Source organism: Caloenas nicobarica, chromosome 1 (genome assembly GCF_036013445.1).
Source record: "Caloenas nicobarica isolate bCalNic1 chromosome 1, bCalNic1.hap1, whole genome shotgun sequence".
NCBI lineage: Eukaryota > Metazoa > Chordata > Aves > Columbiformes > Columbidae > Caloenas > Caloenas nicobarica.
In genome coordinates, this window is record NC_088245.1 from 19,452,579 (window position 1) to 19,477,324 (window position 24,746).

A 24,746-nucleotide genomic window follows, 5' to 3' on the forward strand; every position below is an offset into this window, starting at 1 on the left:
TGTATCATTTGAATAGTAAATTTACCGAGATTAGAGATAAAAGCCAACTCAAATAAATGTGCAAGTCTTCCTGTATATGCTGTGTTTAATTCCTCTCACAGTGAAATAGGAAGGTCTTTTGGTTTACTTATATGGAAAAGAAAGAATAACATTATGTAAAAACATGTTCATTTGTCACCTTTTGTTGCCAAAACATATAATTGTATAAATCTGGATATAGTTAATATTCATTTACTTAAAAATACGTAAGTATTCATTAGCTTACAAATATGAACATACCAAAATGTAGTGTGATCAACGACAGTACGCAAGTGTTTCAGTAGTATTACAGGTACTTGTTTACAACGTGAATTTCATCAGTATTACAAGTACTTGTTTACAACACGATGTTATTCCTATCACAATGTATACACAAGTATGTGAGCTCCAAAGTATCAAAGATGTATAGCTGCTGCTCTAGAAGACACACAAATGATAAGTTTCTGCGAGTAGTCAGAGCATCCGACTGAATACAGAAGAAAGATGACTGGCAAAACTAAGATCAAAAGCAGCAGTGCCAGTAGCAGATGAGGTCCCATTTTGGGAAGCACTGAAAACAGCAAAACCCATCAAGCACAAAAGAAGCTAAAGAGAAAATAAAGAAGGTAAGCCTCCATCAGCTGCAGCTTCTCTCACCAAGGAGCTCTGAAGCTTGCTAACCTCAGCTTCTTCAACCAAGTTCCTTCAAGGACTGTACCTGTCAGCACCAGCTGTGCAGCATCAGCTCTGTAGTGTAAGTGCATCCATGTAATATGTTTTGTGTGTTAATTAAACGTTATTAGAGAGTGTTGATTAATCTATTTAATGACTTTAAGTTTTAACTTACTAATTTTTCTGTCTTCTAAACACTACCCTCAGAGTAGTCTCAGGTTTGGCAACCGATATCTATCTATCTATCTATCTATCTATCTATCTATCTATCTATCTATCTATCTATCTATCTACCTCACATACACTGGTACACACACATGTGCACAATTAATTAGGAAACACCTGTTCCAGATAAATACCAGACAGTTTCTTTAGCCTGCTCCATGAAAGTTGTACCTAATTGCTTTCCCATAAGGAGATAATGTATAAGAAACATCACATTTTTCTATCCAGTTTCCATTCTGTGTGGCATGGAGAAAAGTTAACTTATTGCAAGTGGAGTTGTTTTTTGGTTTTGGGTTTTTTTCTTTTTTAATTCATCAGGGCTCACCATGACTGCTATGCTGGAAGTGTAGAGTTGTGTAATAATTTAGATATTAATGGAATATTTTTAACTAAATAAACACATAAAAATTAATAAATAGTCGGTGTCTGACAACAAAGACAAATTGTACAATCCAGAGATAAAATTAAAACACCTCTACTGTTTACCATTTTAGATGTTTTCCTCAACACTTGTTGAATGAAATATTTTACTACTAATTTTCTGGAATACTAACTGGGAAATCTATAATGTATCTAAGAAAACCTATTTTTTTTCTTTTTTCTTTGCTTTTTTCTTGCACTACATGCATAAATATAGGTCACCTATTTTTAAGAGCAAATATTTACACCCCATAACAGATATGTTGACTACTAAATACATTATTTTACTAGAACATATACCATGTTCTTGTTAGGTAAAACAGAACACCAAAATTATTGCATTAGTAAATACAAGTAAAAGGCACTTTTTTGGAAATATTTAAAGAGAAGTGTTTTGTATTTTATTTTTCCTTTTTTTTTCTTTTAGTTATTCTTATTTTCTTCTTTTTAATTTTAGGTATCTGATGTTCCTAACTTAACTTTTAAAGGAAAGCGAAGTCTGAAAAATAGTATTCATAACTCATTTTGTAAAGCTGATAAAAATATCTTTAGTAATAGAAAGAAACAGCAATATTTTTTTTTCAATTGATGGATTGCATTGTGTTGTTCAGATACAGTAGGGGTATAAAGTAAATCTATCTGTAATAACTGTTCTGTTGGATAATTTTATTATAAATAATTACAAATATTTATATGGCTTACGCTACCAGAAGTGTGATTAACACTTCACTTACCAAGAAAGTATGTTATCTATGTACAGTTTAAGACTTTCTGCAATGTAGAAAATGATTAACTAAACTTTTTATTTTATTATTAGCATATTAAGATTCTTGTTTTTACTGTAATTTTTTTTACTGCAATCAATGTGAAATGTTAAAATGCAATCACTTGATTTCATAGGTCAACTGGGTGTAGTCCTTAGCATAAAACTTAGGACAAGTATAAGATTCTAACTCCATGTATTAACCAGCATTCTTTGACATGGGTATAACATGGATTACTATGCACTCTGATGTCACTAGTTAATTAGAAGATCATTGCTTTCACATTAAGATGAATTTGAAAACAGAGCTTGTAAATTTTTAGCATTTTAAAATATGTTTTTAAAAAATTACACTGACTGAAAACCTTGTTATAATATAGGTTGATCTTTTTTTCTGTCTGATAAATCTAATTACTACCTTATTAAATTAATTAATGTCTTAATACAAAGCTAATCATATGATTTCTATCAAATAACTTACCAAAAACTTGTATTTCTTGTCCACAAAATTTGTTTATTTTGTGAGGTAGATGAGATCAAGACATACTAGAAGTAACAGAAAAAAGCAATGGAAAAGGGGAAGATTTGATGGGAAGTTTTGTTATAAGTGGGGAAATGGACAAGGCTGCAAGAAGGTGGGCAGAGAAGGCAATAAGAAAAAGAGTGTATGAATGAATTTAAAGAAAATGAATGAAAGAAAATAATTGTGGAGTGAGAGGGCTTTGTTAAAGACAAAATGAAAGACAACCTGATGAGAAATCTACTTTTTTGCTGGTGTTAGTGAAGCTGAAAACACTGAGCACATACTAGCTCATGCTACAAGACAGTAGCATAACCCACTAGAGTTTCTGCCTTGCAAACTCTATAATGCATCTGTCCTTGCCCTCTACTCTGCTGGAGGGGCAGGGAAGGAAACCTCATTGTCAGCTGTACACCAACACTGTGTGGACCAAAACTGCTGGTTGCTGTGAAGGAATTCAGTGATAACACAGTTTGCACTTAGTTTTTGAGTGGTCCCCAGGACTTCTTGTTGGCTTCCTAACTGTACTGCTGTAGGTCTCTGCCAAGAGAATCTGAGAAGCCTGGCATTTTCCTCTTCCATGGAGATGTGTGTACACAGTGTTTAAAATTTGCTATCTGTAAGTACTAGAGTATGGAAGCTAAGGATTTGTTTGTGAGCATCTGTGTGAATAAAACTCAGTTACTCAAATATTCAAGAGGACCACGTACAAAAGGAGTGGGCAGATGGCTGACGGAAACTCACAGGTTTTGGATTTGTTCATTAGTTTATTTATCTATCTATTTATTTAGGTTCTATATTTTGCCTCTAAAGTTTGTCACTTCATTAATATAACAGGAAGTAAATGCATGGTTACACAGCATGTGTTAGTTCTTTTTTAGTGCAACAGGAACTAAACAAAATAGAATTGCTAACAGCCTTTTATATAACTTGCTTTCTCCCCTTTCCTCCTTCCCCCACCCCTCACGTTTTTTCCCTTTTTTTTTTTGTTACAGTAATTGCTGTCTGAGCCTCAAAGGCTAAAAATCGTTTTTCATCTCATGCATGAAGAATTTTGGTCTGATTGATGACAGCTATGGAACCTTTCCTTAGTCACTAAGCTGTACTAATTTGCAAGCTAAAACAATATTAGCAAATTGTTAATGATCCATGAAACTGCTGCAGCAGCCTTAAATGTTATGCTTAGAACTTTCTTACAACTAAAGCAGCTTACCTAAATTCCCACAATGGACAGAAAATGAGATGGTATTTACAAAACAACAACAAAAATAATTGTAGAAGTGACAAGCTTGGCTAATGCAGTACATTAGAGTGAATAATTTGTATTGAGGTCATGTGAACAATTAACATTAAAACCCAGACCTAGTTTGTAGCAGTTTGGATTTAATTTTCACATTGAGCTAAAGCTGGTGCACACATTTCCTGTCTGTGCTAATGGCTGCAATTTTCCTCTATTTCCATCACTGTGTGGCTGGCTTTTAACATGAAGTGGATCCCTTAAAAAGGAAAATACAGTCAGTTTTGGAAATAACCTGTGAGTATGGCTTTGCATGTTGAAAGAAGAGTTTGTTTTGTTTTGTTTTCCTCAATGGAGCCCAAAATACTGTTTGATGCAATTTATTTTGGAGTGTTTTGAGAAATTCTGTTGACTGAGCAATATTCAAGTTATTTCATGTTATCAGAGCATGTGGAGGTCTAGTTCCCAGTCAACATGTCAAGGCGTGAGAAAACATACTTTATTTTCAGCTACATGTTTACCAGCAACAAAAGGAGACTGATAAGGCAATATGGCTTTGTTTAGCACCTGTGTGGATCACTGTAGATAGCTGGAAGAATTTAAACGAAAGCATTGCTCTTTTACTGGCCACGTATCAACAAGTTATTGAGAGACAGAGAGAGAGGAGAGAGTAAAGCAATATATAAAACAAATCGTTGATGTGTTTCATATGTAAAAAGTTTAAGCTTTATCTCAAAAATCAAAGTAGTGGAACATCAAAAACACAGAAAAATGTAAAAAAAAGCAGAAAAAGTAAAAACAGGGATAACACTGGATACCTCCAAATAATTAAGAATTAGTGTTCATTAGGGAGAGTCTCATAATTGTAACTACAATATCTTAACCAAAGTCAATTTGTGTTATTTAGTCTTATCCTTTCTACACTAGTAGAATAAGGGCTTAATACTTCTCAAACATGATGCATTTTTTTGTGTCAACTATGCAGTATTTCATTGTATACAGTAATGATGTTGTTATTAATTATGTTCTCTTGCTGGAAATTAAAAAGGCCCTCTTGAAGAACTACATAGAGAGATTGTACCATTCCACAAAGCATAGAAATCCAAACTGAAATAAGATGAGGCTGAATGAGTGAAGGACAGTAAGAGCTGATGATATGTTTCATGTTTATCTAGATAAGGGGCGTCAAACTCATTTTCACTGGGGGCCACATCAACCTCATGGTTGTGGCTCCCGGCGAAAATGAGGTTGATACCCCTGATCTACATCATCTTTTGTCCTACAACTGTTTTTAACTGCTGAAACAAATATTTCTAAGTAACACTCATCTTTTATTGGTCATCTTCAGTTTTACAATTTCAAGGTCATAGTGAAAGGTGTTTGTAGACTCCTGAATAGAATGTATTAGACTTATTCCTCTTGTGTGGTTGTCAGGTTCTGTAGCACAATATTTTTTATGTGGTACCAGCATCCAAAAGTATATTAACAGCATGTATGAATTCTCTGGTTTTAGTCTCTTGTTCTTAATTTTTACCTAGATCATCAGCTTATGACCCATCAGTATGGTTTTAAGTAATCTTAGATGATTTCATTTATTTTCATGGTAAACAATTGTATGTTCTGTTGTATTTTTTTTTTCTACACCAGTTTCTTTCCACCTGAAGTAATGCTGAGTGTAAGATAATGCATGTAACACCAGGATTTTTCGTTTGCTGAAAATGAGAGCTCAGTTTACTTGTCATAAGTTTAAGCCACTATGACTGCATTTGCTCTTTTTCGTTAGAGCAGGAGAAATAACTATGCTTTTCAGGTTAACTTGATTATTTTGATAGTGAAAGAGGGGCTTTACTTTTGGAACCCCCTTTATGTTTATGCTTACATTTATTAAAATCCACTCTTTAAAGTTTTAAATACAAAGAAAGGAGTATTAGAATGCTTTGTGTTTCACTGGGCATGAACAAAAATACTCTTAATCATTATAAGTTTTGAAAGAATGATGAATCAATCGGTTCCTATTTCATCTAAGTCTCTGTCAATGGACTATTTGATTACAAAATATATTGGAAAATTTTGAAGATATAAACTAAAAGATTAAAGAAATAATACTTAAGATTTCTGTAGGAAGAGAAGGAGGGAAAAGGTCAATCTATGTCTCTCAAAATGCTTCTAAGAAAGGCAGCTATGAGAGAAATTTTACCATACTGAAGTCAATGAGAATTACAGAATCACAGAATGTTAGGGATTGGAAGGGAACTACAAAGGTCATCTAGTCCAATCCTCCTGCTGGAGCAGGAACACCTAGATGAGGTGTTTTTAACATCAAGGTAAAATCAATTTTACCATCAAGGTTAACAAGACTGACTTTTCAACTACTAGTATTTTTGTACCTTTGCTGTAAAACTGCTGTATACTAGTAGAAATGAAGAGAAATTGTGAAGCAACATTTTGTCTGTTCAGGGAGTTACATAAAAGGAGGCCGTTAGAAGATATGATGCTGAATCATCAGGGCTGTCAGTGTGGCCTTTTTGTCCTAAGTTAGGGAAAGGGTGAATTACAAGAGTCTGTCAGGATTAAAGAATAGATTGTAAAAGCAGTAAAAGGAGGCAAAGGAGGTTAGTCGGTTTCAAACATTTCCTCCAATATATCATTTGAGTTCATGTGAAGTCTCTGGGTTTTTCTACGCAAAATTACCTGTCAAGGTCTCTCTGACATGAACCTTGAAAAGCGGATGTAAATAAGCACTGAGACAGCTACACAAAGAACATTAAAATATAAAGCATTTTATGAGCATGGACAGATGTTATAAAAGGACATTTCAGCAGGTTTTCGTTTGTTTGTTTTTATAAATACAATATAATTGATTTCATATAATGCTATCACCACCACATTCTAATTTACAAGTTACAAGGTGCCTTGTGGCCTCAGTGGCTTATCACAAAATGCATTCTGATTTTTTCTTTTTGTTTCTGCCAAATGAAAATGCCATTGTGTTAGCAGAGAAGGATAACAAAATTGCAACAGTAGAAATAGTCAAAAATTCCAAGAGCAATATAACTGTGAGGTTTGGTTTTGGACAAGCACAAAATTATTCTCTAAGCAATTTTTAATTTTCCACTTTTTGCATTGATTGGCATGGGAGGAGAAAGGGAAAAAAAAAGAAGTTTTAACCTAGAGTTATTCTCTTTCCTACATACTTTGAGATGATAAGAATATAACAAGCCAGTATTACCAAGATCATGATAAGAAACATAGGTCCTACTCTATTTTTAGGATACAGTTTGACCTCTGTATACCATTTACTCAGGGAACACTTTTCATAAGTAAACTGAAGATTTTATTCCTAAAGTTTGCAACATAAAAAAATACTGTAAAACCAGAAATGTGGTGCTGCTCATAAATATCCTTCAGAGAGTTTAACAGTGCATTTGGCAGTAAAAAAAATGTTTGGAACCTAATCTCCAGGACTTTTTTAGAGACTGCTTTCCTTATGGTTGAAAAATGTTTCTCTTTCTCTCAGCATTTGAGAACAGTTTCAACAGAAGCTCCTCCAAAAGGCAGTATTCCCTTAAAAATTTTGGACTTGTTATTAAATAAGGTGATTCTTCTGTTTTCCTAGCTGCATTTTTTTTCTAAGCAAAATATGACTATCTTTAAAACCTTACAATAGTTGTAATACTTGACAGAGGCTGCCACCTTTTATAAAACTTTGAGTAAATATTCTTTTTATTTGCAAGGTCTTAACGTTTCGTCAGATGTCTTTCCTAGCTCCCAGACTGGTTTGAACTTCTGAACAAAGTCCAGGAGAACATTTATACTCGTCCATCAATTGCTCAAAAACTTGAAATTTAAAAGAAACTGGGGAAAAAAAATAGAGAAAGGTCTCTTTTTGATCAGGTATGTATGAAAGTTTCCATATAACTGCACTAGGGCTGTAATGGCCTTATTTGACAAGGTAGTATTTGTGATAGTAGTCTTTCATTGTGACTAATATGCTGCTTACCAAAGTGCTGCAATACAATCAGTCACTTTGTAGAGTTTCTGAAGACAAAACAGCTTCTAAAACTTTCTTTAAACCATTACTCTATGAAAGTATGATGTTAGTGAGTTTGCTTTATAGAGGCTTCTGAAAACATCCCAGCCAAAGAAACCCCAGTGATATTCTGAAAATTTTAAGTCAATTTATCTTTTTGTCTGTCGGGTATTTTTATTGAGAAATATCCTTAAAATAAACTTAAAATGTGATTCCATGCTATGACAATAAGCATTTCCTGACTTTTCTGGCTTTCTCCATCTTTCTCTCCCTTCATTATTGTTTTCATTTTGGGGAGAGAAAAAAAAAAAACACAAAAACCAAAAAACTTGACTTTAGGAATTATCAGAAATAGTTTATTCATTTTTCTAGATTGTTGGATTGATAGAATATTAACAGTAAGCAACAGGATAATTATTTTTCTTCTTTGCTTCACCTCTAATTTTATCATACTTTCTTAAAAAATTGGGCAGAAAATCAAAATTTTATAACAGGTAGAAAATAACTTCTGTAAGATAGAAATAACTTCAAAGACATTTGTGATATAATCAGGAGGTAAATTTTTTTAACTGCTACAGAATTTTCACTTGTTCTTCATTTAACGAAATGTGGTTTTTGTCTTAAATCAATCAAGACAAATTCTGTAGCCTCTTGGTTTTCTAATGAGAAAATTGGCTGACAATATAAACAAGGTGGAAGTCAGTCTGGCAGGTGGTGGCTATCACTGAGATAAATAAGTAGAAGCTGAAAATATTTTTCAATTGGGGTTGTGTTTGCCTTTAGTCAAAGGCCTTTAGATTTGTAGCTTCTCCCCAGTAAGGGGTCTGTAATTAGTTCAGGACTTGAGAGAAAGAACTGGTGGTTTTCCTTGAAAAAGATCTAAATACTTCACAAAGCTTGTATTCTTCAAATCAGGAATCTTGACCAATACAGAGAGGTGAAAAGTTAAGATTCATGCTCATGAGCAGTTAATACAAGGAATGTGGAAATGCTTCTCATGAGCCTGCAAATGCTACCTTTTATCATATTCCTGAAGTGAAAGGAGAATAAAGAATCATAATCTTTGCCTGAAATGTTTTCATAAGATGTTCTATAAGTGGAAGTTATTGTACCTATTTGAATTAAATAGTTATGAATATAATGGACGGAAATTAATGAGAAATTCATAAAAATTCCCTCACAAAATTTAGCTGAGGGGAATCAGAACTTTTTCTGGAGGGTTTTGTCTTAAGAAGGTTAATGTTCAAAGTCAAAATACATTTTCAGTTGGTTTATATCTCTGCTACCTGCAAGTTTGGTTGAGTTAAACTGTGGAGGGAGAACATGTTAAAAATAATTACAGAGAAAGCAGTATAAAATGTTTACACAGACAATCTTAAAATGGGAAAAAATACAAGGTGTTTTTTTCCCTCAAACTAGGAATGTAATACCTAGGATTTAAAACAGATCTTAAAGAGTGACATATTTTAGAGTGTTAACATGGCATGACTTTCCATGTGCTATTACAGTTGATTCTTGTTTCAAAAAAACAGAAAGAGACATTTTTGAGTGAAAGTGCAATGCCAAAAGTGTTATCTATTGAAAAAGTATAGCTTTTATGCTATAGAAAGGGTAATGACTTCTATGGCTGTGTGTTGTTCTGTTACTCTTACCAGATAAATCCTCTTGTGATCCTTTCATTCACTTAGAGAATAAATGTATCAGTCTGCTGCAGTTTCACTTCTTTAATTTGAATGGCAAGATAATTGTTAGCAACTCTGTCTTGTGAGGTCATCCTTGTTGGCTGTGGAATTTTGTCTTTTAGAATATTTTGCAACTATAAACATCATATTCACAGTGATTATATTCCTGAAATCAAACTAAAAAGAGTGGCCATATTTGACCACATCAAGGTGGTTTTGCCTTTCTTTAGTATTTTAACAAAAATCTACACAATTAAAAGCAGACTAGGTCACTTTTTGTGTGAATTATTAGTAGTAGTGGCAGCAGGAAAATCTTATAACAAGTTCCGTTACTTTGTAGGATACCGTCTTTTACCAAACTGTATGAATAACCATGTGGAATAGCATATCTGAGACAATGTATTTAAATTGCTGAAAGAAACTAAAGAAAGCAAATAACTGCTATATCTCACTGCTCTTATATAAAAGTAGAAGTCAAACTCATGCAACTCTTCCTCAATCTATAAAATAAGACTCAAATCCTCAGCCTGTGAGATTTAGAAATATAAAGAATGTGGAAAGTAAAATTCTCACTAACATGTCTTTAAGGTATTTTATTAATGATTAAGAATATCTAAATCTCCCCAATATATTCCTTCACAATAAAAAAAAATAGGGTTTTCTTAAAAAAAAAAAGCACTAAAATTTGTTAAATTTGTGTAAACTGAAAATTTGTACAGATTTTGAAAGTTACGATTTTCTAGTCACTTAGAAATTTTGTATTCCAATAGGTATCATTTATTTGTTTAGAAAGTTTTCTTCACTGTTCTTTTTTTATTTTTTAACTGAAGTGCACTGCTTTTTTCCATTTCTCCCCTCTCTATACTGAACTAAGAATAGCTTGTTGGAAAAAAAAGAAAAAAAAAAGAAAAAGAAAGAAAACCAGTAATATTTTCGAAATAATACAATGATTAATATATCTACCAGTGTTTCCTCTGGAGAAAGAAAATGACCATACTAGAATTTTTACATTGCCTTTAAATGTATACAGTTGTTGGCCACTTAATAATTTCATATCTTGTTTGTGTAAAAAAGTGTAAAAAAAAAAATTGCAGAAACTTTATTCTGTTGCAAGCTCCATGCTTTGAGACATCACCAACTTTTTGCATCAAGTAAAGGTTACATTAAGACAGTGTCTGCTCTGTACTGCAGTATGATGATCTTTTATGCCATATATTCTCTCCTCTGAACTCTCTTCCGTATTGGTGACAGAACTACATAATTTTCTCTCATTAGAAATGGTTTCTGCTTCTTCATGTTATTCTCCAGGTATATGATACTGTAGAGTAGTGGTATGTAGAAAAGATAGTTGAACAAATCACTATTAAAGCCCATCTTTCCCTGTGGGTTCACTGAGAGGCAAAGCCAAATGATGTAACTGTTCCCTGATTGTATTCCCATTGTTAAGTCAAAGTCATGTTAACCTGCAGACACTTATCAGGGAAACAGTGGATATTTTTTGTATGCAAGTCATTCTCTACAGTACCATGATCAAGAAAGGAGACAATTCATTTACTCATTTTTTTCCCTGGATTTTAACTCCTTTCAGTTAACAAAGAGGAAGTAAACCTTTAATTTCTTACAAGTTTAGCATTTATTCATGATAAGAAGACATTTCTAATATCAAATTATGAGGATATTATAAGAAGTTAAAAGAAGTTGGAACCATTTTTAGTGGTGTTATTAGTTGCAGTTTACATTTGTGTCCATTAATCTTCATCAATATGATTTCATTGTGTGGTTAGTAGTAGTAGCAGTAGTGGTGTTTTAAAGTTCTGTTATGGGTGTACTTTCAAGAAATGTCAGGAAAGAGACATCTGGTATCCATTACACATAACCTTTAATCATAGTAAATGTTAAACAGTAGTGATGAGGTATATTTTCCTTTTGCATGAGATATCATTCATCTAAGTTTGGTGCTGGTTTTGCTCTGTAGCTATAAGACAATAACGAGGCCTTTGAAGTGACAGAGTTGTTGGTTTTTTCCCTCTACTTTACTTGACCAATATAGGTTACACAGATAAATAAATGGAAAGACATACCATACAAAAGAAGATGCCCAATATGGTTAAATATTATGAAGTGTTTAATATAAACTGACAAGAGTTGTACATAAATATATCATTTGGTGATTTAAATATATAATTTCGTAACTTTGTAAAAAGATAAATGTGTAAAGCAGCTGGTAGACTAAACCAGTAACACTGGAGCTAATACACCCTCCAAATAGAGTATGTATTTGTTGTTATTTTAGTGGAGATACTGTTTAGACTGAAATCAGATAGAAAGTAAGAAATATTTCTGTTAACAGACTTCCTCATTTAAACACATGGATGACAGGAGACAACTTATGAGGTGGATGTAACTAAACTGAGAAATTGATTTTTTTCTTTTTTTTTCTGATTGTAAATAACTGCTAGAGTCAGGCTGAGACACAGTGAATGGATAGGCTAGGAAAGTGAGATACAGAGAGGTAAAGTGACCAAGCAGGGGACTGTATAAAGTAAAATTTAGATCTTTTATGACAAAGAGCAAAGATGCCCTCAATGGATATGATCCCTTAATACTGGTGTGATAATGCACTTTATTCTTGCATCCTTCAGTGGCCAGGGCTTTCCATTCTAAAGCCTAATTGCAAGTATTGTCCATTTCCCTCAGCGAAGTTAGTCATAAGTCTTTAAAGTGTTCCAAACAAGGGTCAAGATTCAATCACCCTTTTGCTTTCTAAATGTCATACTCTTAGTTTGTTCATCATCTAAGCTAAGTTGTCTTCATTGTGTGTAGTATTAATTGTTTCATGCTATTTTTTTAAGCATTCCAAGATGGAGTGTCTCAACATTAGTGTCTCTGCTGAATCTTTGCTCTTGCACATTGAACATGAGACAATAATAAAAGAAAAGAAAAAAACACATAGCTACATCATTCAGTTTATAGGTAAGACATTCAGAATAACACAAAATTCACCTTATGTGTCTCTAAAATAAAATATCCTTACATTTCTAGTGTGTCAGTAGGGCTCTGGGCATCTGAAATAATTTATGAGCAGTCTTAATGTGGTGAATTAAATAGCATTGCCTAGTTGGTCAACAAAAAGGCAGTTATGCCTTTGGCTACTATTAGGATCGATGTTTGATTTGTACGTCATTTTAATTACTAATAAATTAGTACAAGCCTACTAAAGCATATGTAATTAGCATTTTTCTGATTGATTTGCCACCAACAAATGACCTTGATTACGTTGTTAATAATCAGTTTACTCTTAATTGCCTTCTTTTTTTTTTTTTTTTTCATTATTAAAGCATAAAGAGCTAGTGTGGCAGGTTATCCTTAGCTGGCTGCCAGATGCCCACCAAGCCACTCTCTCACTCCCCTCATCAAGATGAAAAACCTCACACATTGAGATAAAGACAGGGAGACTGCTTACCAGTTACTATCACAGGCAAAACAGGCTTGACTTGAGGAAATCAATTTAATTTATTGCACAATAAAAATAGACTAGGATGGTGAGAAACAAAGACAAACTAAAAACCATCTTCCCTCCACCCCTCCCTTCTTCTTGGGCTCAGCTTCACTCCTGATTCCTCTGCCTTCTCCACGGTGCAGGGAGATGGGGAATGGGGGTTGCAAACAATTCATGACACTTTGTCTCCGCCACTCCCTTCTCACACTTTTCCCCTGCTCCAGAATGGCATCCCTCACACAGGATATAGCCCTTCACAAACTTCTCCAGTGTGGGTCATTCCCACCGGCTGTAGTTCTTGAAGAACTATTCCAGCATGGGTCCTTTCCACGGGGCACAGTCCTTCAGGAATGGACTGTTCCAGTGTGGTCTCTCACAAGCTGCAGGTCACATCAGGAAGCATGTTCCTCTGTGGGCTCTCCAAGGGCCACACTTCTGCTAGAGCACTTACTCCTGCATGGGCTGTCCATGGGCTGCAGCTTCCTTCAGGGCATATCCACCTGCTCTGATGTGGCGCCCTCCACAGGCTGCAGTGTGGATATCTGCTTCGCTGTCCTCCATGGGCTGTAGGGGAGCAGAGGGGCAAGCTGCTCCCCATGGTTTTCTCCATGGGCTGCAGGGGAAGCTCTGCTCTGGTGCTTGAACATCTCCCCTCCCTCCTTTTTGTCTGATTTTGGTATCTGCAGGGCTGTTTCTCTCACAGTTCCTCATTCCTTTCTCACAGTTGATATCGTGCAGTGGTTTTTTTACCCTTTCTTAAATATGGTTGCACAGAGGCGCTACCAACATCTCTGCTGAGCTCAGCTTTGTCCAGCGGTGAGTCCATTTTGGAGCTGGCTGGAACTGGCTATGTCTGTCTCAGAGGCAGCCCCTCGTTTCTCCTCACAGAGGTCACCCCTGCAGCCCACCCCACCAAAAACCTTGCCAAGTAAAGCCAATACTGCTAGACATACTGACCAAAGTATAAAAGTATAACTGCATTGTAGTAACAACATTTATTTTTAGCTATGGTCATCTCTGATTTTTTTCGAAATCTGATTAATCAGTCAAATTGAGGGATTTGTCCGCAAGGCTAATTACTAATTTCTTTTGCCAGTGAATGATAATCAAAGCACAAGGGGAATTATGGCAAGGATATTACATTTAAAGAGAGTTGGTGAATATGAAACAAGTATGACATTATTTGGTTTTGATATTAAATGAAGAGATGGGCACTGTTTAACAAAGGCATTTTATATATTCTAGTGTGGGAGTGTGGCTCTAATGAGATATATGTATTCAATGGACACATGACAATGAAAAAATGGTACACTTCATACAGAAGGAAAAATAAAGCAGAAAATATTTTGATAAAAAACCAGAGCCTTGCCAAGGCTATACACAATCTGTAAAGGATTTGAAAATGATGATGCAAAAATGTTTTCTGTGGCTGTATTTTTGGCTACTGTGTTCTTTGAAAACAAAATATTGCCTGGCCCAAAATGTTCATTATTAGTCTTCATATCTTCCTAGAGAAATAATCATCTTCATTTGAATGTCAAATTGCATATTATGAACACAGAAAGATACAAGGAACAAATGTTAATAAATAAGCCTACTTGTTTTTACAATGCACTCACAAAATTAATATATTGTGCAATATATTAACCAGTTTGCAGAGTACAACTTGCCAGTGAATGATCAGTGAATGATCATAGCCTCAATAACTGGTTTTTTTTTGGCATAGGGCTCACTGAGCCAAATGCTGACTGCACTTAACCTAGAATGGAGTTCTCAGGGAGCTTTAAGTACTTAACCCTTCACTAAGTACATAATCAGTGCAAAACCACCACACCGCCAAGCTGGCACTGCTATTTTCTTCATCTCCCTTCAAAATCAAATGCTGATCTGCCAGCACTCTCAGTGGACTGCTAATCTGCCTGCATTAATTATGTCTCTGCTCAGCCCTTTCAGCATTGTTCTGAACCTCTTTTCCCTTTCCTCTTCTGATATGGTATGATGGAACTTCAATTTGTCCAGGACCTTACAGTAAAACCGCTCTCTTTCCCTGCTTTTTTATAAAAATTTAACCAATAGACCCCAAATGCTTTAGTCTCTGCACCTGTGCTGCAGTATCCCTCCTTGCTGGCCCTCTTCCTATTTGTTTCTGAAGTTTCTCAAAGGTGACCATTCATAGTTGTTTTCCGAGAAAGCAGTGACCTCCTGATCCCATCAGAATGGACCAGTGCCATAAAGTAAACTGTAGACAAACAAACAGTTCTACTATCTAGCATAGAGGATGACCGACTCTTCTGGGTTTTTTCTTCTGTACCCTTGGTTCTTTGTCTTATTCTCTTACTTCAGATTTCATTCGTTCTCTTACTTCAGAGTTCATCCACATGGTCACATTGCTAATACTGCTTTCTGTATTGCTCTGGGGAATATGTATTAGAATATGCATGACCCACTTCATTTCCTGCACTGAATTCGTATGTTTTTAATACTAGCTTTTATTTTAATACTTTCTCTGCTTCAGCTCATCCAGTATCCATCCCTTGCTATGCAAGAACTAGCTAATTTCCTCTGAGAAAAAACGTGAGTAATATTTAATGACCTCACCTTTCCTTCTCTTCTTCCCTTCACATTCCACTTTCTTTATTTCCTTGTCACTTAAGCAGTTTCTCAAAATCTTTTTCTCTAACATGCACAAGGGCCCTATAGGGACTGTTTTCTAACACCAAGCAATAAAATAGATTTGTAAGGCCACAGCACTGAGGATTTTAACCCCATTATGTATGTATGAATTCTTTCCACAGTTGATTTGACTTTGGGGTTAGTGTCTCAATAAATCTTTGCTGAACACTGAATCATTTTTCATTTTTTAATAGTGAGTGGGAAAGCAGATTGTTTGAAGTTAAAGGGTTTTACTCCTGCATGTTAAGCATCGTAACAAAACCAAGAATAGAACAAGTTACTCTACCTCATCAGCTTTTCACTGTTTCATGCTGATATTAATGATTTCAGCAGTGCTCAACAAAATGATTAATTAGCAACAAAATATTCATGGTCTTTATAAATCACCAAAGAAAAAAAATATTTTCATAACTGTTTTGTTTATTTAGGATGGTTTAGGCATGTAAATCAGATAGAAAGAAATTAACATGTCTGAACATAGATGTGCCATTTCAAAATGGTGTAGGCTATTGTGTGACATCTGCTGGCACATGCGAAACAGTCTTCGTGGGAGACCTGTGCCATTCTGAAGCTGCAGCCGCAGCCCTGGCATGGTATTCAACAGTGCCTAAAAGAACACTAGATGCCTATGTTTAGACAGCTGAAAGCTGCTTAGCTTTATTTCAAGTTATTTCTTCAGTTAAGATCTTTGATGATTTTGTTCCTGTATTAAAGCCAAAGTACACTGACTTAAGTACATTCTTATGCTTAAAATGTGATTACAGCTATATATGTATGTTAAGAACATAAGGAGAAACTCACAACAAATTGGAGTTAACTACAAGAAATCTGTGCTTACACTTAAGATTTCTTTTCCAAGCCAGAACAGGTTGATGGAATTTCTTGAAGTTACAGCATAAAAAGGCGAAAATTATGATCCTGATTAAATGTCAGTTCAAGGTGCTCCAAGTCCTTCATCAGCATTGCTCTTTATCTGACAGAATCTCCCTCTGCCTCAATATCTTTCCCAATAGTGATTTCCTTCTGGCTTGTTGGAATCCAATTCTCATCTAGTTGGTGATCCTTCTCTGTTTCTGATGACAGTTTTCATTACCATAATGGAACATCCATTTGGGGATTATATTCTGGACATACGCATTTGCCCACAAAACATGCTGAAGTATTCTGCTACTGACATATCTTTAATTCTGATCACTCTGATTCTCTTTCCAGTTTTATGCTGCCAATTTTTTTTTTATATCAGTAGTTTGATCATAGATAATAATATGAGTTTGCCTATATTTGCCACTTACTATGTGCTGAAATTAGCATTATCTTCCCATAATTTATTGCCTAAGGATCTTTCCTGGACAACCTTTTTTTGAAACATGAATAAGGATCTCAACAATTTGGCTTAAATTATTTAACAAGGTAATAATTTTCTTCTCCTTGTGTCTCTCTCCCTTCCCCCCATTCTGCTGCCCCAATTTCCAATTTTAGAGACCTCAGGACACTCTTCAGATCCAATATATATCCATTCTGTTCTTTAAATCCTCCTAAGTCCTTGATTTCAGGAACTACCTGGCTTTAATTAGCTTAATTATATTTTGAGTGAGAACTAATGTTTGTTGATTTTTAAATTTTATATCTTTTAAGTACATCTAGATCTCATGAATGCAAATGAAATGAAAAGGTATGAAATGCAACAGTAGCCATATAATGATTTTAACTTGAAATAAAAAATTGGAAAAAAGTAATCACAGTGCTTCAGAGCTTTTATCTACTTCTCTTTCTGTGTCCACACTCTAGCAGTGTATCGTGACTTCATAACTGTTATTTCAACCGATTCATTTACTTCTGCAAAATAAAATCTTTCTGCCCACATTTACCAATATTTTAAACACTTGTGTTCTTAAATGATTGGATGAATTGGTATATTTTTTTCTTACGGGATCTGGACTTTTATGTTTCTTTCCCTTTTTGGTGTTCTAGGGTTGCAGTTGGCCTACTGGCCAATGTTAAGATTGACTACTCAAATAACTTATTTCTTCGATCAAACAGGAACCCATCCAACTATATTTGTCATAGACTCAGAACAAAAAAAAATACTTTATCACTTAAGTTTTTTATTCAGATCTCCAAAATACAAGACATTTGTCTCTCTATATATGTTTAGACTGTATCTTTAATTTTCTTACTGATTGTTTTCATCTATGAGGAATTGTTTTGCACCAGGAGGTCCTGATTCATTATGATTCCTGCAAGAAAGGCACTTGGATTCCATGAAATATTTTTTTTAAATGGCATTAATTACTTTGTTAACACTATAATTAATATAGTTACTATATATTATAATTAGAATAGTTATCAGCTATAGTTAAGGTTATAAACAAAGAGAGGATGACAGAGACAGTGTTATGTCCCTTCAGATACTGAGAAACCCAAGCTGTGAGGTGTTGAAGGGGCCTCTGTTCAAAGTGTTGCACACTATGCAGGTCTTATCCATGGAAAAGTTACCCCATCTCAGTCTTTTGAGCTGTTACAAGATTTTCTTAAAAGAAAACATATTTTCTACCATGAAACAGAAAAGATGTTTATGTGACAATTTGTTGCCACACTTTTAGATAAATCCAAGATCATACAGGTGAACATAGTTGCCAGAAATGAGTGGGAGCTGCTGGCAGGCTCCTCTGTTACCATGGGTGGGCTGAGCTCATCCTACAGCCAAGGAACGACAACCGCACAGTGCAGGCCTGATGGCACAGCCATAGGTATGGCACAGCCATAGGTGTGGCACAGCACAGGCATGTGCCAGATCAGGCTAACAGTTATCTGGATCATTTCTCCTTAGTGTACACTGATCAGATTTATTACAGGTGTCTATCATGTACTTTAATCAGTTATTTACTTCATTCACTTACTGTACACACTCAAATGCCGGTAATTTTCAAGTAACATGTTCAGTCCATGCTATATATCAATTGATGCCATAATTTAATGTTTCCTAATGTACGTATTCTTATCATACAGTACTGCAGGTGTGTCTTGAAGGACTGCAGGTGTCCTACTTATCACCTTAATAGCAAGTTACTAATGACTTTTACTCTGAAGAACATCACTTCAACTACATACCAAAAGAGCTAAGCTTCCTGCATTGTCAGTCTCAGCCTCCCTGTTCTAGTTTTAAAATGAAACTGGCAATAAAAGGTTGCCTAAAAAAAAAAAAAGAAAAAAAAAGTTATACGTTTCCTCTCTCAGTAAAAACTAAATGCATTGTAATTTCTGCAGCTATGTTATTGGTTACAACTACTTAGTTGAAACTTGGCCAAAAAAGTTCAATAGATGTTTCCTGGTAATCAAATTTTCAGCCATTCTTGTAGAAATATCTATTTAATGGAAAATCAGTACTATTTGTTATTTGCTCATTATTGGTTCTGTGTTAGTCTATAATTTAGCATATTTCATTCACCCAGTCACGCAGAGGAAATAATACTCTGTGACAAGGATTGCCAGTGTCTTAACATAAGCAGTGAACAGTCCAAACAAACTGCTTATCATGAAGTCTGTAGCAGAAAAATAGCAGAAAGGAAAATGGGATTGACTGGCAAATAATTTATCAAATAAGAAAAGAGCTGTATATCAGCTTGTTTTCTCTTACAAATAAGTCTTTTTAGTCCTTGTTCAGTGAAATTAATTCATATATGGAGATTTAGCACAAAGCCTCTTCAATACTTAAATCCCATATAATATATCAACATATGCTGATATATTTTGGGCTGAATTGCAGCTCACTGTCGCTTAAACTGAATGGGTGATATTTCCAGCTGGATCATGAACAGAATTTTGGGAAAACTTAAAGTCTGTTCTAAAGATGTATTCCTAGCTAGGTTTTGGTACATCTCACATGTCTCCATTAAAATAGTGGCCTGTGAATCATGCTAAAATTAGGATAACAAGCTAGAGACAGTTGGACAAGGTTCAGTGAGTTGCTGACTCCACCTGAAGCCACACATGCAACCTTGTAGTATTGAAAAATTAACCTGAATTCTGCCTCAGGGTTGCCTTGACCAAAACACTATAATCGTATCCACTAGAATGTTTAAACAAATAACTGCTGAATTAGTGTGTTCTGACAGTCATTTGTCATCTTATAATCATTCATCAATACAGAACTTATGATGGTCAATAACAGCCTCCATGGTCCAAAACTCAGCTGAGTTTGAAATCTGTAACTTGAGGGTTTTTTTACTTTTTTTCTCTTCATCACACTAGGACATTTCCCTGAAAAATGGCACACTTTCGAGAACACTTGCTAGGACTGAAAAATACAGTAGACAAGCTTTGAAGATTTAATAGACTGAAAGCAAAGGTAGAAAGTGTACATATATGAGAATTTACAGCACTGAAAGCTGTTAGAACAGATAATTTATATTCTACTAATATGCAGAGAGAACATTTTAGGTACTAAACACTCCTCTGTATTAACCCAGTTACTGTTCAGTCTTTTTTTTTTTTTTCATATCAGAAATATATGTTTCCATCTTTGAATGAATATAGCAAAAACTGGAGATGGGTTTTTGAAATATTTATATGTTAACTTTGTAGCCAAAGTCCTTTCTAATGAAATCTTTTAGTTATTACCATTTGTCAAAGAATCTGAAGCAGAAACACTTCCTTTCCATAGGCAGGAGATGATATTCATTTCTAAATTAGGGTTGGCATTAGACAAAAAGAATAGGTACTAGTTTCAGTTCACTAATGCTCTTTCTACCTCAATATCAGTTACTAACACCAGTCTCCCTCGAAGGGAGACAGTTCTGGTTTTTGGTACAGTTAAATGTAATTTAGTTTGTGTAGTTCTTTCTGTTTAGTATAAGTTCTTTTGAAATCCCCTTCTGTTTCCTTTCCCGTCCCTCCACCTCTTTTCAATTCTTATCCCATCTTTTCTTCAGACCAGTTTTTAAATTTGATTCTTTTAGCCTGCTTATTTTGTACTGAGAAGTCAAATATTCCTCCTTTGCCTCTTTCTTTCTTTTGATTCTTCACTTAACAGGTTTTCTGACCCAGCTTTAGTGATAATTTCCATGACAAGAGTATATGCAATGCTATCATTACTGCATCTCTTTCTTTAGCTTAGAGACTTGGCAGTTCTACCAATTACTGGAAAGGTAGACTTCACTAATAATTACTGTCTCTTTGAGTTCAGTCATCACCACTTCTTGTCTAAGTCTAGCTTTACATTTTGGCAACTTAAAACAAAAACAACAAAATAAAACAAAAGCTTCCCTCTACCAGATTTGTCTGAGGTTTTAGTCTAGCTGATGGCTCCAACTTTCATTGCAAAGTGAAGTTTGAGTTAGCATAGTAGATTGTACAAAAAAAGTTAGTTTTCTCACCTGAGTCTGGAATGTGAACTTTTGCTTGCTTATCCTTTGTCTTTGGTAAGACAAAGCAAATGTCAGCTCAAAATCTAATTCCCAAAAAAGCAACAGATTCAAAACATCTGAAAACAGTTCAATTCATACAAGCTAACAACACTAAGTATGTAGTATTACAAGGGATTCTGTTTCAAAATCAGTCTAAAATAGTTGTACACTCAGGTTTTATTTCACAGTTGTTTTTCTTATTAGTTTTGAGATGGACTATGAGTTATCTGTCTGACTATCTGGGACCCACAGTCAGCACATCAGCTACTGATTAACTTTTAGTATATGATTTAAGAATCCTTCAAGGATGACCAAGAATTCTGGTGAAGCATACCAAAACCAATCTCTATTACCTTATTTGTGTCCTTTATTTTAGCAGTCATGCATGGATAGATGCACTTCCAAAACACTCAGATAACTAGAGTAGAAATAACGGAAATACACTAGCTATTTTATCTAAAGCTATTTTTTCTTGAAGACAAAGAAATCATGTGATTGTGAGAACAAACAATTTCTATTATCTGATGATGCTTTTTAATGAGAAGGTAATCAACTCTGCATTTGGAAATAAAATCTACCATATACATTAACTTTTTAAACGAATATGTAAACAATTTGCATTTTGCTGTTGGTTTAAATGCAGCATGTTCTAAAATTTAAAGCATCCTAACTGTTTTGAAAACAGGAGACATTTAATGATTTATTTCAGCAACAGAATTTCAGGCACATCAGGCATGGAATTTGACGCTTAGAAGTACTCTAGCATTGTATCCTTAGTTTTTCAGATATTTCTTCTTTTTCTATCCAGAAATATTATTACAGTTGACTTAGAATTTTCTGCACTTGTTAGTCATTTCTAGAATTATTTTAGATGATCTGGAGCTACTGTTTGACAGATAGCTGTAATACAGATAAAAAGCATTAATCCCACACCTACAGGAGTGATCTGACTACCCATTCAGTGTACAGACTAACCATATTACCTCTGTAAGGAAGTTCTAATGCTTCTGGAAACAAAATTGAAAATTGATACAGTGCAACTAACCACAGTTTTTCCTTCAATACTAAGAAACAAGGCAATGCAAGGCAATATCTTGCTATTATGATACTTGAGTGACTTGGTATACTGTTTGAAGGAAGTGGCTTTTGGAAAGCTTTTAATACTTTTTTTTACAACTCCCCCACACCCTCCCTCCCCGCCTCCAAAAAAAAGTAAAAAAGTGAAACTGATGCATTGCGTTTATCAGCAGGCATAAGGGTAGCAGATGTCAGAAACTGAAATACACTGTTGAGCTCTGTCTCTTTAGAAACACACACATACTACATATTTCTTAAATATACTGTGTACTCTAAGGAAGACTAATGAATGAAATGGGTTGCTCAAAAAAGTAGGAAAGAATCCCGAAAGACTAGAAAACAATTCCACGTAATATAAAAATGGATTTTATCTGGAATTTGGGCTTCAATGTGTGACTGGAGAAGCAGATCTTCTGTTGTTGCTCATGTCATATGATTCTCAGTTCTGATGCTGACGTTCTGTTACTGATGTTATTTAGTTTCACTAACCTGAAATTCTTCATCTTATTGTAGAAAATACTACTAGTCAGCTTATACTTTACATATAATAATGAATGTCTTCTTGGGAAGTGCCTTAGGATAATCAAATGCATAAAAGATTGAGTACAGTAAACACAATTCTGGTATTAAAGGCTTTCTCTAAGATGACAATGGTTTAGAATCCTGTCTGTGCTGCTAAATTGGGAGTTCCTTCTTTATCTTTGATGAATTCAAAGTAACATGAGGCAAGAAAAATGTAAATTGGGCTCTGCTAGGAAAAAAAAAAAAAAGAGAGAGAAGAAAAGCAGTCTTTAGCTACTCCAAATCAATGAAAAGTCACTAATGCAAAAATAAAGATTTTAACTGAAAAAGAAAACAGAAAAGAAAGACATTAACTAAAATGAAAAAGAAAGCATCTAAAAGTGAAATGCACAAAGAAAACAAAAATGAATTCAACCTAAATATTAATCAGCATATGCAAGGTAGAATGTAATTTTCAGAATACAATTATTTGTTCATCTGTTTTTTTGCATAACCAATGATGCATGCAATGGTAGCATATACAAAGGCAAAAATTTATTCATGCCTGGTTATACCAGTTTAAATTACATTATTTCTATACACACTGAAACTGTTTTGCAAAGTGGTGCCTTGGTAGGTACCAGTGAATGGTTTGGAAGTCTGATTAGATAATGACTTTGACGAAAAATATTTAAAGGAACTATCTGGACATGAATGTGGTTAGATGCCTTTTTCTGATCCTTATCTTTGTTTTTAAATGGGTGTTATGGGTTACTTGGAAAGCTGTAACATTGTTCTATGTTCGTCCTACTGTACATCAATATGCAAATTCAATAACCACTTTGTCACAATTGGTAAGCCTGATTTTCAGTTTATAAATACAGATACTAAGATAGCAATTGTTTCAAGAATCTTCCAGAAATGCAAGGTTTCTGTTGTAGGAAAACTCTCAGGTGACTATAAAGAGAAAAGAGAGAAAGCCAGTGTTATGTGTGCATTGTAATCACTGGTTCCTGGACAGTGAGTTCAGAGTGAAGCAATATGTATTTCTGAATTTCCTTCATCAAACTTCTCCAAAGCCTTAACACGTGTTTGTAATTAGCTGGAATTAAAGAGTGAGTGAAATATTAATAGAATATGTAAATTATAATCTCTAGAAGTTTATTTTAGTGCAAATATATTGTGCAAGTCTACATAGATGCTTTGGTTTATAGCAGCAGTCTTACTGATAATGTGCACCTCGAGCGTATGCTAACACATCTTCTGTGCACTTGCAAAGTGTGTTGATATAAACTAAATTATGTGTCATAGAACAACAGAAGTGATAAACAGCTTGTGGGGCGGGGAGAAGGAGTAGCTGTACTTTGACATTTTAAAGAGTGCTGCTCTTCATAAGAAAGAAGTCAGCTCTTCTTTTTTCCTGAAAAGATACAAAAACTGCTGACTGGAAGTAAGTGGGAACAGAAATGTTTTAAAATCTTTTACATACTATATCACAGTTTCTGTTTCCAAGGAAACCACTTTATATCTGCTTACAACAGCTCCACTATTAGAAGACCAGCTTTCAGGAGGTCAAATATTAAGGATGAGATTGGGGTGAACTGAGGGAGAAATAAGGAAATAATTAACACTGAAAATGTATATGATATTGGAAATGGTATACTGTGTATATTTATGGAAAGAGGTGATTTTGGACTACTCTTAGCTTTCATCTTCTGTATGCTGGCTGTCTTCAAAGTATGATACCCTGTACTGTTTTAGAAAAATAAGTAATATAAATATTAAAGCAAAATATGGCTTGGTTTGCTGAAGCAAATACTGAAGAGTTCCCTTAGGCTGTTATGAAAACTGGCATAAACAGTATATTCAGGAGAACTCAATGAATTTAAGGATTTTCTTTGGAGGCAATAGTTCACTTTCCTTTTTACTTGGGCTGTTATCCTTCATGCATCAATAATAAACAGAAAAAGAAATAATAAAGGTGACTGAAATTCTTGCCAGCTCCTGGTAGTTTTTCATATCTT